Here is a 20454-nt window from a genome sequence, read left to right on the forward strand (position 1 = left end):
CTTTATATCATAGTACAGTACAAAGATAGTATGAATAAAGTTTATAGACAAAAAGAGCAGAGATTAACACGCTAGTTGTGTGGGTATTGTTCCACTGAGGTTTAGACTTTTCACTTATAAAAAACAAAAACGTATAATCAGTGATGCTCAAATGTGAATGGAAAACACCACATAAAATACTATAATTTAAGATAGCACTTAATAATGAGATTTAAAAAGTTTTATTGTAAAATTTAAAAAAAATTATTGTGTATAAGCCCAAATAAGCTTTCCTCATTTGAAAAAAAAAACCCAAAACAAAAACAGGCCAGTAATCCTCCCATAATCTGCTTCCTTCTTCCGTTCCTTCTGCTGCCTCGTCAGTGAGAAGCAACAGCCAGATATTGAGTGAATAAGCTCCATGATAATGATGCGCAACTGTAAAAAAAAAAAAACCCTGAACTGTGCATAAGGCAGCCTCACACAAATGTTCCTCAATAGAATTTAATGTGCGACTATTGAAAGCTCTTTGTACATACAGAATAAAGCTTCTGTAGGACACTGATATGATTAATCATCATGATGAAATAGGGGCGCAATAGCGAGTTTAGGCAATAAAGACAGGCAATAAAAAAGATGGTGATATTTCCTCAGGGATGTGAGAGTGCAAGTGGGGCAAAACAAACAAGTAGTAACAATAAAGCAGTACATCAGTACAGTACCTCAGCAGTAGTAAGCAATTAACAGGAGGATATGTTTATGGTTTTGACGCTGGGGAAATCCTATTCTGTTTCAATTTACTTAAACATAACCCCTTTATAATGCTGAAAGATTTTGTGTAGTTGGAATACTGTCGAACAAAGAATTACTGGGAAGGAGAGCGTTGTTTTTTTTGTTGTTGTTTTTTTAATCTTTCAGTGCAAAGAACTTATAGATGTGCTTCTTTTAAGCTTTCCTTATTTAATGCTCGCAGTCATGCATTATATGAAGGTTAACTGATACAAGTACCCACTGTGGTCAACTGTGTTGGACTGTACAACATTTTATATGTGCAATTACAAACTACAAGTCCACAAAAGACACCACAGACCAGCCTGAGCCAAGTGACTAATGGATGATCCATCATTGGAAACTGGCGTTGTTTTCCTCACATGTCTCACTTTTACCTTCAGTTGGAGGGGCTAAATAAAAGACGTGACAAAAACGCTTTTACAATTGATGGAACTGGCAAGTGCCCAGTGTATAGACCTATCCGATGCTGGGGGAAAATATGTCACTGGATAAAGGGCACCCACCTGATTTTCTGTTCCTGGGTTCTTAATAATCTGTGAAGAAAAACAATATTGATACAATTGTAGCATTAATAGTATTCATAGTATTTGCAGTAATAGTGATTTCATTCATTTATTTTATGGGACAGCATGTTTATGGCCACTTTATTAGCTTTACTATGTTGACCTGACGAGCTGCTTTTAAGAGCATTTTCAAATGTTAGGCTGAAAATCTTTTACTTTCTTTCAGTAGCCCTCTGTAGGAAATATAACTTATAACTTGCAAATTATATATTACTTCAGCAAATCATGCAATTTTAAAGTGCACGTAGTGTTAAGAACTCTTAAAAATGAACCACCTTTTCTTCTATTGTCTAAATCATTTTTTCTCCCCTGTGATTTCCACACCTTTTCTCATTCACACCTCTCTCTGCTCTCTTGTTCTCCTCTTTCAAACATTTTCCTGTCCTTTTACCCCCTTCAGAAGATTCACCTTCAAAAGCCTTTCTCTCCTTTTCACCCATTTTATCTCCTCTCCACTAGGTCTACTCCTCTCCTCTTTGCATTTATCCATCCTTCCTTCCTTCTCTCCCTCTCTGTCCCTCGCTCAGAACTTTCCTTCCTTAAAAATCCTCTCTCGCTCATCTATAAATCCTCTCCCAAATTAGTAATACATGAAACAGAGGATTAGAGACACTGTGATCCTCTGTTTAATCCTCAATTTATTCTTAAAGAGATACCTTCATTAAGAGGATACACTTTACTCTAGTACAGCGGTTTCCAATTAAAAACAAAATACAAGAAAGACATTTTTAGGAAACTGAAGGACAACTGTCAGTTTGTGTGTGTCTGTGTGATATGGCTTAAATTCAAAGTTTTCCTTTCACTGGATGCCTTCATCATTGTCCAGACACAAGCAACTGCTTGCTGTTAAACTACACAAAGCTACTTTTCATACACAGACAACTGCTTGGAAAACTGCCCGTGCCTGTGTGATGCTTTAAAGATACCAAAGGGATGAGAGAGGCAAAAGATGTATTGTAGCAGTCTGGAGGCAAGATGACTTATACACACACATAGAGAACGTAAGTGCACTTTCCACCGAGTGACTTTTAACATCTCAATGTGTGTGTGTGAATTTGGCTGACATTTTATTTGGACCCTTGTTCCTTTCAGCACATCACAGATCTCAGCTGAGTGTCACTGGGAAATGTTTACTTTGACGTTTTTTGTTTTTTGTTTTTTTTTCCTACAATCATGATTTAAAAGGTGCAGGGTGTAGAATTTAGTGGCAGAACAGACTCTGCAGAAATTGAATATTCTTGTATGTTTTAATTAGTGTATAATCACCTGAAAATAAGAATCATTGTGTTTGTGTTAGCTTAGAATGAGCCCTTTATATCTACATAGGGAGCGGGTCCTCCTCATGGATGTAGGCTATTATAAGAGCTGGAGACCAGACTGTAAATGGCCTATTCAGTCCAATAGGAATTGCTCGCCTGGCGCATAAGACAAAAGGTCTCTAGCTCACGGGTTTACTTCTGGGGGTATGCTGCCCGCTGAATATGCGCAGGAGTGTTTCCCGTGCTGGCCCTGTCTGCGAGTTCCCGCTTGGCCCATAGACTTTACATTGTGGTGATGTCACAGATTTTTAAAATCGCTTTTCTTGGCTCAAGGAAAGTTTTACAAATAGAAAAACCTCCATGGATCAAAAATTCATAATAGAAAGAGTCATAATTTGTATGACCTTGTATGCAGTTCGAGGTGTCCTGTCAGTTTTACAGATGGTGTCCGATGGGGAAAAGGTTTTTTTGAGCTGCAGGGGGATTTTTCACAACAAAACCATGAGTGGCCAACTGGGAAAAATTGGCTGCAAGGTTGAGTGGCAGCACCGTAATCAGCTCTTATAATACATCCATGGTCAACTTCCACGGAGCGCGTCATGTTGCACTGCCATGTTTCTACAATAGCCCAGAATGAAAAAACCAAACACTGACTCTAGAGAGGACCTTTTGTGTTTTTTGCAGCCACTGTAGGTTCTCCTACATGTTTGGAAGGGGAGGGTGAGGGCAGGGCTCTATGCTAACGATTCTCCCAAGGAGTACATCAGAAACATTTAGGAGCACACAAAGAAATTTAGGAGCACAATTTACACAGAGTTTATTAAGTCTGTAATGGACCAATATCTCCACAGTCTTAATGTCTTAGCCCATTGTTAGCTACCACCTGCTGCTGTTTTCTGCTATGCTGTGCTGTGTGTGGGTGTGCTCAGGTCTTTGTCAAACAGACTCAAATTTAAATACAATGAGCCTGATGCAAGATCTGTATTCTTAGAGAACACTATTTCTCCAAGGGGAGTATCAATGAGAGAACAGGAACTGAACGATCATTCACCTTTTTGTGTTGGACCACAACACTTTAAAGAGGTACTGCACACTAAAATGTGTTTATTTAAGCTGTAAACTAAATTATATAACTGTACTGTAATGAAACACATCAATGCTGGTATTAATATTGACAATGACACCAAATTTATAAAAATCCGCATTTCATTGGTTGAAAACGGCTTAGCCTGTCATCTGCTGTTAAAAATCAGCCCTGAAAAGGCAGAGCCAATGCTAATGTAGAGTCAACTGTTTGGGAGTTCTCTGTGTCATGAAATTTATATAAATGGTAGAGTGATTGAGACAGTTTTAGCTTCAGCAGCTAACAGCACCACTGGTGCTGGTTATCAGCTGGTAAAATCTTGTTTTAAGACATTAAACCATGGTGTAACCAGAGCTCCCCCAAAACTGTCTGTCCTGTCAGTCAGCTGAACCTGCCCACTGAGCAGCTCTGCCGAAACTGAACCTGTCCACTGCAGCAGCGGACATGTTGGGCTGACAGGTCGACTGCTGGAGCAGCAGCAGAGGAGAGCTGCAGAGCTGCAGTTGGACAGGTTCAGTAACGGCTCTGGTTTCACCGTGATTTAATGTTTTAAAACAAGATTTTACCAGCTGATAACTGCAGGAACAGACAGCTGGAGAGTTAAAGAGCTACAGGACTTCACCACTAGATGCCACTAAATCCTACATACTGGTCCTTTAATTCTAGTGAGAGTAAAGACTGTATCATTGCTGATAGAAGACGTCAGCAGTACTAATTTACATTCAAATAAGGTTAATCAGGCATTCGCTAACATCTATGTATGGCTTGTGCATGTGTGTATAGTTTCATGATGCTTAAAGCAGCTGTGATCAATATTTTTATACAATCAAAAGATCGCATGACTACTTGTATGTAAACGGGATAGTCATAGCGACAAACCCACTGAGAATTATCACCTGACTTTCAGCTCATCGTTTTGTTTTTTCACCCACAACTTTTCTGTTTTTGGTTCATTGCTCTCATAGCTTCGTTTTCTGCTGCAGCAAGCAATTTTTTTCAGTTTTTTTTTTTTTTTTTTTAGAGTTCTTTTTTAGAAACTTTTTCAGAAAAAGAGAAAAAGCTCTACGACTAGCTGGTAAAAAAAGGAGAATTTAACAGCTAAAAAGGTGAATATTTTGCTCAGGAGATAATGGAGACAAGACCAGAGATAAAAGATAAATAATGAACTTGAAAATGGACACAAATGACTCCAAATGATTAATAACGTATGCAATAACATATGGAGCTAATGCAATTTAGTTTGTACTACACTGAAAACTAACAGCTGAATTTTAAACAGGTAAAAACAGTAAATCTGCAGGGTTTTTTATTAGAGGTGATGTGATGCTTCTCTATACTGCGACATGACTTTTTGATTTAGCCTTATTGGTGTATTTTTATATACAAGTCCTGGCATCTGTTACTGGAACATGATATTACAGCTTCCCGTCACAATTCACACACTAAGTGTAGCGCTTGTAAAACTGTCTGATTTCCAAATTAAGCAAAGTGTCATGCAGGCTGGGGAGATGAAAGAATCTAAACGGAGAGCGACTCAAAAAGCGTTAAGAGGAGAAAACAGGAAATAAATGAAAGAGTGAAATGGAGACAGGCAAGAAGTAATCCCATTTTCACCTTCCTCTTCCTCACCCTCTTTATCTCTTCTTTCATTGTAACCTCCACAGCTGAGCTGTCAAAACCCTTCCTCACCCGCCCGTTCCTCTCCTCTCCCCCCTTCCCCCTACTTTGACTGAGGTTAAATGACCCCACTCAGTACAAGAGCCTCATCAGGGAGATGAGATAACCCTTTTAGTCCATCCTTTTAATCTCTCTCACACACACACAGCCTCTCTTTGTCTACGTATTTCTGTCTCGCTCTCCATCAGTCACCGCCTGTCTGTTTATTAATGTGCGCACATGTACAGCACACTCAGATTTCTAAGTAACTAATAGAATAGACTTCAATTACAATCCATCTATTTAAAGTCTGCTCTCCCTCTCTGAGACAAATTAATGTTCGTGAATATTACATTAAGCTTGTAAATAAAGCTTTTTTTCCCTCCCTCCACCCCTCCCTGTGTTTTCCCTCTCCTCCACAAAGATAGCTTCTGGTCAGCTTCACGTGGTTCATCAAAGTGCTTGTGTTCCAAAAAATTATTGCAGATATTGCAATCCTTGTTGAAACTCATCATCTGCTCGTCTCTGGGCAGCAGTACAAGACTGCGGCTGTACTGCTGGACTAGTTGGTTCAGTTCCCTGGCGTGAGTACATGTCGTGTGTACGCCCCCTCTCCCGACAGACACACACACACACACACACACACACTCATTCATGCACCACTTTGTTCTGCTGCAACTATTCCCCACATGGTGCCACTTTATATAACATTGCATTATAACGTCACCTGCCTGGCTGCACGAAAATTAACAAGACTAACAGACTATAGCCACACTAGTAGCTGCCATGTTCTTTACACACCAGAACCTAAAATTACTGGATGAGACTCATCTTTACACTGATGGGGAAAAACATGTAAATTTGGTCTGAGGGTGGTGCTAGACGGAGGCCAGGGTGTCACATAAATGAAAAGGGTTTATTCTCTGGTATAGGCTAAAATAATCCACCAGTACACAGAGTAGAAGAAGTAGAGGTTGCAAACCGGAAACAAATAGTTATATTGCCTTGATGAGAGAAAAAAGGAGAGAGGTCTTAAGGAATTTGTTTCAATTGGGCAAGTTGTAATTGTTCTTTCATGTCAGCTAGTATAGGCCATGCTTCAATGTATCTGGAGACGCCGGTAGACGCCCAGAGCAGAAACAGCTGATCAGTCATGTGAGTCATTATTTATTTGACAAATGCATTTACATTACCCATTTTGCACATAAACTTTTTTTTTTTGACATTTCCAAAATCCACCTCAAGCGAATGTAAAAAGGGTTTTTTTTTAAATTGAGGACATTTATTCGACTTTTGGTGTTTCCATTGAGCTTTTTTTTTAATGCAATACTTCAAAATGCACATAAAAATAGATTAATGGAAACATAGTCATTGACTTGGCTCAACTTTCATCAATCTCAACTTTTTTAGTCTTGAGTTAATGCTAACGGCAGTATTGCATGATGGCAATCCATCAAATCCTTAATTAACTGTTAATTGAAAAATTATTTATGACTTATCAAGCATCAAAATTGTCCATTCAATTTCTATCAGTCGACTAATTGAGTGATCGACTACATTTCAGCACTTCAGAGAATATTATTATAGTTTCCTCAAATTTAGGCCCAAACTAGAATCATATGCACATTATTACAAAAAAGGTAAGACACAACAAATGTTCTGTGTTTTAATTAATAAACATGGTAATGTTGGTCTGTTGGTCAAACAACCACTTTGGTCCAGACTGAAATATCTCAGCAACTACTGGATGGATTGTAAAGACATTTATGTAACTCAAATGATGAATCTTACTGACTTCTGTGATCCACTGAATTTCCCTCTAGAGGAATATATGAGCAAATCATATTCCCATTAGCCTCAGCTGTACTTTGGGTTTAGTGCTAATTAGCTAATAATAGTAACACTCTAAACTAAGAGGGTGAACATGGTAAACTAAACATCAGCTTATGGAGATATTAAAACCCATAGAAAATGGGCAATTTAACCAATAATCACTGCTTGTAGACTTGACTTTTATGGGACAAAATGAGTAATGCACCATTGAATAAATACTCTGGAGATTTCTTGAGATAAATGTCTTCATTTACTAACACGCTTAAACACAAAAAGTCATTTTTCATCAAATTGTTGTGTTTCATATCAACTCATATTGATCCATTTAAGCCACTGGTTCATCTATATCTCTGCTGAGGGCGATTCTGTGTATTTCAAATGTTTCATATTTCCAGCAGGAAGCAGAATATTATTACTGTTTATCTGCACCACAGCTGTAATTAATCACAGGGATTACAGTAGCAGATCCGTGTCTAAGATCTGGAGATTAAAGGATGAAACCTGCGTAATCAAATTTGAACTTGATGTGAGGAAGCATGTGAGTGTAGTGTGTTTAAATTCCTCCACAGTTACAACACACACACACACACACACACACACACACACAAAGTGGTGACTGGCCGATGAGGACTCATGCTGTGTACATGTTTGTGTGTGTGTGTAAATGTAATAAAGGATGCTACTGGCGAGTCTTATGTAACAACCCTGTCAGCCCTGATGCTAAATCGTTGCCATAGCAACAGAATTAGCTGATGGAAAGCTTTTCTCTGTCTCTCTCCCCTCACTCTGTGTCGGCCTCCCTCTGCATTTCTCTCTCTCTATCTGTGTCCTCACCTTTGTCCCTAGTTTTTAATTCAAACCAAATGGGCTTCGCGGCAATGAAATATGCAAGTACACTCTTTCCATCTTTTCTCCCCCCCCCCCTCTTCCAGTCTTCTCTCGTCTACTTTCCTGACTTCCAACTGCTTCCTCTCTCTCTCTCCCCATCCCCCCCGCACACCTCCCCCACGTCTCATTCCCTCAGGTCTCTTTCATCACGTCTCTTTCTCTCTCACATCCGCCCACTGGGTCTCTCTACCACTCATGTTTCCCTTCCCTTCTCTCTCTCTCTCTCTCTCTGTCTGGTCTTCTCTCTCTCTGTTCCTCATCTGTCTCGTCCCTGTCAATCCGTCTCTCTTTGAGCAACAGCTTAATTAACTGATTATTTCTGCCTCTCCCTCTCTGTCTCTCTCCTGCCCTGTCACTGTCTGTCCCTCACTCAATCTCCGTAACTGACAAAGTGACAAATTAAACTAATAGGAGATAAAACAACAAATATTTCCATGCCTGTTTTCCATTCTCTCGTTCATCACTTCTATCACTTTTCCCTCTCCCGCTGTCTCACAGTTCCACCCACCACTCTCTCTCCCTTTTTGTTTCACTATTAGTCTCCAAACAGCTCTAATCTCTCTGAAAACACATTGTTTCTTCTTTCCCATTACCGACACTTAAATCAGTGACAGATTAATATACACAAATGTATCTCCTTGTCTCGTTTTGCATTCCTCTCTCCCTCACTCTCAGACTTGTCCATCTCATATCTCACTGACTGAAGGCCAAATACCATTAAATCTAATTTCTCATTATCTTACTGCCTCTCATTTTTCACAATGCCAGCTTTACCCTCAGCCATCACGATGCGGATGTCTGTCCACATCGTGATGGCTTTCCCTTTATTTATTCAGGGAAGTGTCACTGAGAGGAAGCCTCTCTTTTGCAGGAACGCATTTGCATTTGCACAGTTACACACATTCACATCTGGAAGCTGCCCCAGTACAACCACAGTGTGATCCGCCGGCCACTGAGCAGCTCCGCTGGAGCAGTCGGGGGTTAAGGGCAGTGCTCAAGGGCACCTTAGTGGTGGTAATTAGGAAGCACGGCTTTTTCACTTTCCCTACCCAGATTTATCCTGCCAGTCTGGGGGTTGAACCAACAATCTTCCGGTCACAACCTCGCTTCTCTAACCTTTAGGCCACCGCTGCTCGAGCATGTACTGTATGTTTGTGTGCATGTTGGGAAAAAAAAACAACTGTCTGAGAAGAAGCCAGCTGATTTCCTACTTTCTGTCACCTTCCTTACACTGCACGTCTTGTGTCTTTATGTGACCGCTCTCTCTCCTCAATCTTCTTTTCCATTTTGCTCTTTTCAAAGCTGAAATTTGCTTTTCTCACCTCTGCTCTTTCCTTCCAAACACTCAACACAAACCAAGCATCAGAAATAGCTGGATGCAAGAGCAAAGTGTGTGTTTGGTGTGAAGTGTGAGAATTTGTAAAAAGAGAGCCGATGTACAGTAAATACTCTCCTACGGATGCTGGACACAAAGGGTAAAAAAGTGTCACCAGAGATGTAAAAAGTAATTCTGATCACGACACATTACACCAACAGGTACAGAGATGCTATGAGGTTTAGAGTGATGTGATTTCATCTGTTTGAAGCAGTTAAAACTCTTTCTGCTGGATGTTTTAGAAGTTGGGGACTTTTGATTAAATCCAGAATAAAAAACGGAACAAAGCTGCAGTCGTCTGTAGAAAGGAAATCAAAGACAGAATGACTGTCACCAGATTACATAATGATGTAAAAAGCCTCAATTTTGGACATTTTTGACAACTGAAGGAGGCATGTCTGCATCAATCTCTTAAAGTGGTATTAAATAATTTTTATGGCCTTTACCAGCAACCAGGAGGAACTGCAACAACACTAGCAGAACGGTAGAACAATAAAGTCACAATCTCTAAGAACTGGGATAAATACACTTCTTTTTATTTTGTTTGATATCTTATTCATTGTCCTCACTATCTATGTAATAGAACTGCATCTAATGATTGTTTCCATCAGCAATTAATCTGAATGTTACTTTCTCAATTAAAATATTCATTGTTTTGTCAATAAAATGTAAGGAAACGGTTAAAAATGTATGGAAAAGATAGCCAAAACACAAGTGCACAACTCCAAATTGCTTGTTATGTCTGACCAACAGTCCAAAACACAAACATATTCCATTTACTATCATATAAGACAAAGAAAAGCAGTGATTCCTTACAGAAGATGGAATAAGAGGATGTTTGGTATTGATGGTTGAGAAATCACTCAAACAATTAATCAATAATAAAAACCGTTGCTGAATTTGTTTTCTTTTGATTGTCTAATCATTCATCTTCTAATCATTTCACCTCTTATCTTTCCTGACACCCTGATAGAAACAATCTTTGGCTCTGTACTTATATGGGAGCTGAACTACCTAAAAAAATGGAGAAAGGCTAAAGAAAGGCTCAATAATCTGCTCTACTTTCTATGAGAAAATGAATGAAATAAACTCAATAACTTTATGTATATAATGTCACATTTTGCGGTTATATGACAATCAACAAGTTAAATCCTACGCTGAACATTGTATATTGATTCCTACACCGGAGGCTTGAACAGAGTGACCGCCATAACACCCTGACGCAGAGGCATAAATCCACCTCAAGTCCCTGAGGCATTTACTGATAGCAGCTATACTGTAGGTATTTGGAGTCACTGAGGTAGGTGTTTGTTTCCCAAGCTCTTCTTTGTGTGTGCATCAGTAACTGTCAATATCTTCCTGAATGCACACTCAAGCAGAGTGATCTGTGATTGTAATTTAATGTCACACATCTTACATAATGCTGGAAAACACTGAAATCTCATTAACAAAAGGCCCCGGTAACTATGGCAATGAGCATCATTGGCGACCCCCTATGTAACTTATGCTAAAAAGGCCAAGAGGTTGCTATGACAACTGGAAGGAAAACAAGAGAGGAAAAAGTTGGAGCTGTTTTCTTAAAGCCTAAAACACCTCAAGGCACACAACCAAAACAAGAGACAGACATTAATATGGAAAAAAACCCATATTCGATTTTTACCTCCAGTCTCTTTCTATCAGCATCATTCTTTGCTCCAGGTCCACCCCCCGGCATACACACATACAAACACAAACACACACACACACTGAGAGTGTAGTGACAGCTTGTTAGAGCAAATTCACATGAATGCTGATTAGGAATAATATCTGAACATTTTATTCTGCCACAGCACAACCTGTTCCATCCTGCCGTCTCAGAAGGTGGAGTTTTCATTTCTCGGAAACCTCTCTATCCTTCGCTTTCTTTCACTTCTCCGTATATCACTCCGTCTGTAAACGACATCTTTATAGCTGCATTTTTGCACCACAACACGTGACTTGACCTGTGCGCTCTGTAAAGAATGCGCTTCACCAATCTGTTTCGGTACGGACGTATCATAGACCATCCTGGAGCCTGTGTATTCCCTGAGGCCCGTCTGTGCCTGAACATCTGACAGCCTCCTGCCAACTGTTTGTGCTAATTAGAAGATAAAGTAGTAAGAGAAGTGCCTCCCCTCATCTTTTAATAATGGGCTGCGATAGAGCAAGGTATTACATGTTAGAACCAGACAGATCATTGATTGCAACTCTCACCCAAAAAACACTTACCCGTGGTTACTTTAGTTGCTCGAGTATGAATTCAAATAGGTGTGATGCACACAAACAACTAAAGAGAAAAGTAATTAAAAGTTGCTGAAGAGAAACACATAAACCTCAAGCTAAAACCCCAGAGAGGCTCTTTTTATGAAATATCTTAACAGATATTAAGTTAGTTGATAGTAAATCCATTCAGATAAGTGGATTTAGAAAATGGAAGAGTAGATGTAAATTAATCAATTCAGTCTCAAATAGAAATAATAGATAAATGACTCATCAGAGAGGTTTTTTTTATAACCGCATGGATCTATCTGAATGTACACATACATTTAGGAAAACTAAATGATTACAGTATTTGTTAAAACAACCATTACTAAAGCTGAAATCCATTTCCCTGCAGTGCAAACAACCCTCTGCCAGTAAATAGTAATTACTGGCGGGTAGTCGGCAAAAAGAAAACATAACTAACTGAAAGCACCAGCGGGAAAAGCAAATGTACATTTCTGGTCCAAAAAATTGTAACTGTGAATTAAATCTAAACTGGTGCAACACTGTAATCTTCCCTCTTTTAATATGTCTTTATTGCATTACAAAGAAAACAATGTTTCAAGCTTAAATTGACTCTTCGTCAGGTACAGAAGATCCCACTCAGGTCAATCAAAATGATTTATTGTGATATCTTATGACAGATATCTATTTGCAACAATTCATGAGAAAACACAAAGATTTCTCTTTATTTGTTTGACAAGAGTAGTTTTTGTTTGTTTCCTCCCAAAGAGAGAGATGAGCTGGTTTCATCTCACTGTACAATCAATGAAACACAAGATCCGTTCCCACAGTCCTGACGACACACAACCACCCACCCACATATTAGACCTAAAGCGCGCGCACACACACACACACACACACACACACACACACACACACACACACACACACACACACACACACACACACACACACAGAGACAACTACTTATCAGAATAGATGCTGTCTCATATCTATGCCAGCAGACAGACAGACAGACAGACAGAGGGAGGAAGGAGAGTTTCTGATTCTGGGTGCTGGCAACAAAAAAAATGAACTACTGAAGAAAAATACTGGAGTCTGACATCAAAGTGGGATGGGATAAAAAAAAAAAGAACTGTGAAAAAAGACCCAGGTTGCTTAGATCGATACTGAGGACAAGTTGTGCTCCGCCTCAACCCACTCCTCCATCCATATCCAAAAACACTGATCCTTCACCACTGTCGCAGAAGCTTCCACAGATTAATTTTGTTCTGAAAAAGTTAGTCAGTAAAGAACTAATACAAGTACAAATGTGTTTTCTGTAATTCTTATAAATATCCATGAGTGCTTTGACACCAGCAGTGAAAAAGAGAAAACGAGCGATAACGAGAGACAGAATAAACTGACTGCAGGGCTTGTTGTTTTGATGGAAACACTGGCGTCCTAAAGAAACCTCAAAATTCCTTGTTTTTCTGACTTTTTTCACTTGTCCCAGACTAGAGGAAGCTTGCAAAATGATCCAAAATTCCTCACAGGCACCAGGGGAGCAGTCTAATCTGATCTGGGGGAAACATTTAGCCAGAGTTATGGCTGCTCGGAAGAGATTTCCACCTAAATAGTTTCACTTCCTGTTTCCACAAGAGCCATTTAAATGTTTCATCAGTCGTGTACGGTAAATAAAAGATGAACAGTTGCGCAGTTTGTCTCTTTGTGTGTTTCTGATAATGTGTATCTATTTTCCTTTCTCACCCTATTGGTTGAATTAAAAATACCGTTTTGGAATGAGCTATGTAAAGTAAACTATATAAATAAAATATCAATGCGTACAAGTCTCCAAAAAACTTGGATGTGTTATTTTAACTTCAAAGAATCGTCTGTCTTTCTCTCACAAGCCTCCACAAACAAGAAAATCTATCTACAGATCAATCAGGGACTGGACACACACACACACACACACACACACACACGAATACTGAATCTTAGCTCATCATTTCTTTAAACATAGAAAAACTAAAACTAGATTTACAAGCATTAACACACATGCACAACCTTGCACGCACACACACGTCAAGCAATATGTGTGAATTCTCCAGAAATAGCCTCATTGTGCTCCAGTCAATCAGAAAACAAGGCACTCAGGAACATCAACACACAAAAAGGCTGAAACACATACACCTCTCCAGAAATAACCCCATTATCTCCTGATCAATCAGAGAAACAACAGAGGGAATCAATTCTATTGATCTTGATGACAGCATGACTCAATTAGCCCGCACTTCTCACCGGCCGGGGCCGCATTACGCTTGTGATTTTATCACCGAAAGCCTGCTTTCTCTCCCGTGGGAGAAGAGTGCTGGTGTGTGTTTAAAATGAGTCTCCACATGACAGGAATACTGACGCTGAGATCTGAGTAAACCGGTGTCAAACTGCACCGAGGGCAGTGACTCTTCCCGCTTTGCCAAGTAAGAACAAGGACGTTTGGGCTGTAAATATGTTACAGAGGTGTCCTCATGTTTCTGTTGGTGAGATGCCAAACAGTGACTCCGCAATAAAAACAACCTACTTTTGATTTAACGGCTGCTGTTTGTCTGTAACTATCTGGTTTTTCTAGTGGTTAGTGTGTCAGCGCCTAGCACGGACTAGTCGCAGCATTTTGATATGACATAAGTTTGTCTATTAGCCTGTAAGCTGGTTAGAGATGGGAAAAAGTAAAACTAAATTTGGAAACAAATCTCATCTGAGACCATACGTTTTTATTTAGTACTATCTACACCCACAGTATATGATTGTATTCAGATCCCTCTCAGTAGTTTTGAGTCAACAGTAGTACACATCCAGTCCTACTGTAGTACTGTAAAAGATTCTGATGGTAACGATACCGCCAACAGTTTCTAATATCGTCAATACTGTGATGGTATTCTGAACACAGCAGATGCTCAATTGTCTTTATTAGCAACTTTATATTTTCATAAAATCATAACATCCGGCTGTGAAAGAAAGAAAGTTCCATTCATGAATATTCCCATAGGAAGTGTCTGTGGACCGGAACGCCATAAATATTGTGAGTCCGACTGATGTAATTTCCAGTCGACTCTATTTGTAACTTTATGGTGTTTTTAGTGTATTTGATGTTCATTTGCGTCCAACAAAGGTGCAACATACAGTTCAGTTTGTTAGATTTGACTAAATCCAAGATGATCATGATGTGATTTTATTATATTTTAGCACTAATTGTAGTATTTCAGTAAAGTTTGAAAAATATCGTGATAAAACATTTAATTCATAGCACATCCTTATTCAGTAATGGATCTCTATCATAGTACCAGCTACAGGTGATAGCAAATATCTACGATGCAAGAGCAAAGCCTGCAGGTCGTCACAGTTTTGAGACTAAAATTGTCAACATAAATAAGCAAACAAAGCAGGAATGGCCATATTTTTGACAAATTTCTATTTTATATTCCAGCCTAAAGCTTTTCTATGAACATTTTTGAAAGAGGGTTATGTGTTTAATATAATATAGCTCCCATGAGAAGCGCAACAAACGTTTTATTAGCTCTGCAACACCTTTTGAGATCAAAATAAAACATGCCTCATTTACTGAAGTCAGTACAAAGATATAATGTACTCAGGGAGTGGAAATGCATGATGGGAAACAATTTATCAAGCTTTAATGTAAGGTGGGAGTGAGTGATCCAATGGGAGGCGTCAACCACACTTTTGGATTAGTATTGAACTAAACTAATTAAACTTTTGCCTCTAGCTTTTGTTGTAACAAGGTTGATGCTATCAGTTCCTTTTTTTTTTTAAAGATTACGGTTATCCAATTGCGACGGGACAGTGACTTAATCAATACCGCCACAGATCAGACAGGTTCTGTGTCTGCTGGTGAAGAAAAACAGATAAAGGGCAGATGCAGGGAGCGAGAGACAAGAGTAGACAAAGAGCATAAAAGAGGGAAGGGAGATAAGAGAAATAAAAACACGTATTTCAAATTGGAAAGGGAGGAGCTGGAAAAAAACAGCTGCTTCTCTACGTGTAAGTGAGTGAGTTTGTTTTATGACACAGCGAGCACACACTAAGGTTAAGGGCCAAGGTTCAACGTTAAAAACATTACTTGAGGCAACACATGAGTACACAAGGGACGAACAACACAAAATAATGCACAAGAGTTGATTTGTCCCGTTTTGAGGACAATGAACTTACGAATCCTATCCCTCTAGCTCACATAAACACATTCAGACACACGTACGCAGGCCAGGCCGCTATAGCTAATCTTCTTAGCAATCACAAGGTTTGACTGTTGGAAAAGAGCAAAGTTCACATCATGAGCCACAACAGAAGAGTCGTTTCTACCAATGAGAGAGAGACGGAGAGAGAGAAAACAAATCACAGACAAACAGATAAACAAAGACAAACAAAAGAAGAAACGAGGAGAACATTGGACCTTCACTCAAATTCTGGCTACTGGAGACAATTTAATATGAGTGAAGACGACCGTCAGTACGACTAACTCACTGACTGAGTGTTTGGCTGCTATCTGGAAGTTTTCTCCACCAACGTTCAGTAAAATCTGCATTTTGGGGAAACAGAAAACTGTAAGTAGATGTTTTGGAATATCTATATCTGATAACTGATGTGTCTTTAGCTTTGTTTTTAGACAATCTTGCATCAGTCTGAAACTTTTTTTAACTTTTACACATATGTGCTACTGCATTTCTTTTTGATTGATTCCTCTATATTGCTCCGTCTTTAGCTTTGGTGGCTTGTGTAAAGAGATTTTGAAAGTCAACAGACTGTGGATGTGTGAAAAATAGCTGCTTTTTCTAGCTGGTTAAATATATTCTAGTGTGGGTGATTTTGCCTCGACGCCTGTTGACAAAGCAGTCTTACAAGTTACTGTAGCTGGCGAAGTTTTCATGTGTGATTTTCTTTGAAGGCAACGTGTGCTACAACTTAAAACACACAGTATCAATGAAACAACTATTATTACAGCACTGTGTCCTCTTAACACTTTACTCGCAGCTCGTATTAGGGTCAGCGATCCGGTTAAAATCAATATCAAGACAAATATTTCTATTCAAAATCAATATATGTTTCATGACAATAAAACCACATAGTAACATCAGACTAATATTCATTATACTGACCTGCATGCTGATGCAATGTGTTGATGTCTAATACAACATTTTTACTGTTTTTTTTAATATAATGTGTGCAACAATAACATCATTAAAATATGATTGCACTCAAAGACGATAAACAGTCAAATTACTGTTCACTCCCACTTGGAAATCAAAGTTATTCATTATATTTCAGAACAACCTCAACAAGACTGCAATCACTTGAAGAAAAACATGAAACACAACTAAATTATTTCCCCCCAGTCTCACCTTGAATTAACTGCTTTTATCAACATGGAAATCATTATCGCATGGTGGTTTTTCAAAGGAATAAATGACATTTTGTGCCACCCTCTGACTCTTTTTCACATTCACTCATTCTTACTTTGCTCAAATGATCCCATTCAATTAAACTCTCACTCAAAAAATATTTGCTTGATTTTACTCGAGTCAAATAACATCTATTTATATATCCCGAAATCACCTCAAAGGGCTTTACAACCAGCACACGTATGACATTCTCCTTAGACCTTCAGTTCGGATAAGGAAAAAGTCCCCCAAAAAAACTTTAAATGGGAAACAGAGGAAGAAACTTCAGGAAGAGCAACAGAGGAGAGATCAGTCTTCCAGGACAGAGAGACGTGCAGTAGATGTTGTGTGTACATAGTAGACAGAAATATTACCTCTAAGCCACCGGAGTTACTTTCAGGATTTACTTCCACCCTATAGACTATAAAAGCATTCAAATGACTATATATAAACATGTAGTTAAGCCCTGTTATAAACCGAACATGTACAGAAACCTCTATGTCTGAAAAACGTTCACTTTTTAACCAAATTTAACCCAGCAAATCTCTAAATCGATGCTTACTGGGAAATGTTATCTGATCATTTCGTAGGCATCATCTCATCACATCCATCCTGACTCCCTCTCTTCTCCACTTCTGTTCTCTCATGCAGGAGCAGTATGGAGGTGCTGAGTGGCCCCTGGGCTGATCTGGCTCTGCTCCTCCGACAGACAGTCGCACAGACAGACGGAGAGTCAGATAGCTTTCTTCTTCTCTGGCTGTTCGGCCTGCTGTTGTTCATATCCGTCTGTCTGCTGCTGCTGCAACTGATTACTTATCTCAGCTGGAAACTCAGACAGGGTAGGCACGTTATTAACTTTTCATGTCTATCCCATGTCCAGACCTCTTGCTATGTTATATTTACTGTGCTACTGTGTAGCTAAGCGGATACTGTGAGGAGATGGGCAGGGCCACACGTACTATAAATATGTGGAGTCTCTGTATTGTAAGGATTTCAGCATGAAAATGAACTCCAAATGGGAGATTTTACTGCAATCACTATACTGTAGCTCCTAGTTACACATCATTTTACCCATGTAAAGGAAATATTTTATACCAACTTCCATAGCAAAATAAAACATGACGTGTACCATCATATCGACAAACACATACATACCGCCGACGGTGTCTTGTAGAAGTCTCATATTCACATTATTTTTTTAACAATACTTGACAGCTAATGTCGCTCCCAGGTTGAAACAATGTCTCCGGACCCTGAAACCAGGTTCCACTCTAAATAATGGAAAATTTCCCAAAATAGGCCACAAAAAAAAAAAAAAAAAAAAAAAGAACTGGTGAAAAAAAGTGACACTTTTAGGATGAAACTAAATTTGACTGTGAAGATACTGATCACTGAGATGATAAGTGTAGTTATGCTGCTCTTGTTTGTGTACATGTGGTTACATGTGAAGGTGTGCAACAGGGACAATGTGTAGTAGAGAGGACTACTGGAGGTTTTAGTGCTCTCAAAGTGTCCAAAAAAATGAAAATGTGGCTTTTCTACCATCTGTGTTTGTGTTTGTGTGTATGTTCCAGTAACAAGAGTTGGTTTGATAAGGTGAACGTGACCTCTTTGTGCTTTTGCTTTGACATGAAATACAGACACACACACACACACTGTTAAGTTCATGGGTCCACTTTCATCATCTGTTCTACCGTCTGGATATATAAAAGTGAGGATATTACTTGTGTAGAATTTTATTAGATGAGTTCCAATCCAGCTTGGTAACCTTCGCTTCCCAGTTTGTGATGTTGGTTGAGTGCTGACATCTTAAAAACCCAAAGCGTGTGTTAATGATGGCTACAACCTTGGGATTTTTGAGATAAGGTCATCATCAAAACAAGCTGGCAATTTAGATCCAGACTTTGATCATGCTGGATGCGCATGGTGACTCAGTTAAAACTATACTAAATAAAGTTACTAAAACTGTCAGTAAGACTATGTCCAAAGGCTACAATGGAGGTCAGTATGACAAGTTTTCAGGAGGTCACAACGATACATTTCAGGACACACGATCCACATTACTGTTAGTGTAACAACGACATCTGAGGAACTGACTTGTCATAAGTTGTGTACATTATCTGCTGTTTATTCTGAGACTAGGTATAATCAATTAAGGGCCATCTAAGTCGTTTACTGTATATCAGTGGCTACCAAGTTATAGTGTTACTAACTGTGTACTCAATAATCAAGACTCAAAACTGATCACATCACCAGAATACAGAAGCTTAAGTTATACTTTAGTTGGTAACTGAGCGGTAAAGTTTCACCTTATGAAGGCAAGTTTTATCAAGACTCACTCAGTAAAACGGTGGCCCTCTCTGCTGTTTCCTGGGAGAGTTGGAGACATCTAACCTTCATCATCACCAAATCACAGCAGAGACTCAACAGCTTGAAAAACACATGAAGTCACTCATTTAACAGTCTTTAAAACAATGAACATGCCCACAATACATACAGCAACAGCATCATATTATAAATGACACTGCACTGTGACAGTTAAAAAAAAAGCTACATTCAATGACGTTAGCTTGTGGAGCTAGCGTAAGCTAACTTTAAAATGTTAGCAAAGTGAATTTATGCCAACAATGCAATATAAAAATCTCATTAAAGTAAGTTAGCTAGCTCGAGCTTCTGTGGTGGCTTTCAAAAAGGAAACATTCCTGTTTAATTCACTTTACATAGCGCCACATAAGAGTAGTGTACATGAGTTAACAATGGGTATTTGTTTACCTGCTGTCTCACCTGTAACATCACTGAAGCGGGAGTAGAGAGAATTGAGTGATGTTGTCTTTTGCGCATGCGCGAAACATTATATTGGCTTCCCTGAGTAATTAAAACCAATTATTATTGATGTATTGACTTTGGAAAGTTCACCTTGGCCTAAACCAAAAAAAAAAAGCTGAAACATGTTAATGCATCTGTCGGTTGTGTTCCCAAATCTAGACTAGCTGAATGAGCAACAATGTAAAACCCTTTGCAATCAAGTGTATTGTGAAGTTATTAGGCGTGTAATATTTTGAGACCCATTATATTCTAGACAATGTTTTAATTGCTTGCTCTTGATATTCCTTTCATCCACAGTCGAGGCTTGTCTGTCGGGGTTTCCGCAGGACAGAAGCGCCATCTACAGACCCATGTACAGCAATGCACACCTGAGGAGGAGGAGGAGCATCGGATAGCATTCACACACCTGGCAGGACACGCAAAAAAACATCTATGGACACTTTTACAGGCCTAAAGAGGACACATCAAACAGTTAAAGTCAATCAGCATGAGTTCAAACTATCTCAACACAGCAATATGTGAT

The 20454-nt window shown here is 39.0% G+C and overlaps 1 long non-coding RNA gene across 1 annotated transcript; it reads right to left on the reverse strand.

Moving 5' to 3' along the window:
- Window positions 1-469: 469 nt before the first annotated feature.
- Window positions 470-20267, reverse strand: LOC121882057. Its single transcript, XR_006092013.1, has 4 exons — window positions 19878-20267; window positions 19445-19535; window positions 1275-1304; window positions 470-1160 (listed from the first exon to the last, which is right to left on the reverse strand). It is a non-coding gene; the product is annotated as an uncharacterized LOC121882057 (long non-coding RNA).
- Between the last annotated feature and the right edge of the window lie 187 nt (window positions 20268-20454).

This window comes from Thunnus maccoyii, chromosome 17 (assembly GCF_910596095.1).
Source record: "Thunnus maccoyii chromosome 17, fThuMac1.1, whole genome shotgun sequence".
In the NCBI taxonomy this organism is placed as follows: Eukaryota; Metazoa; Chordata; class Actinopteri; order Scombriformes; family Scombridae; genus Thunnus; species Thunnus maccoyii.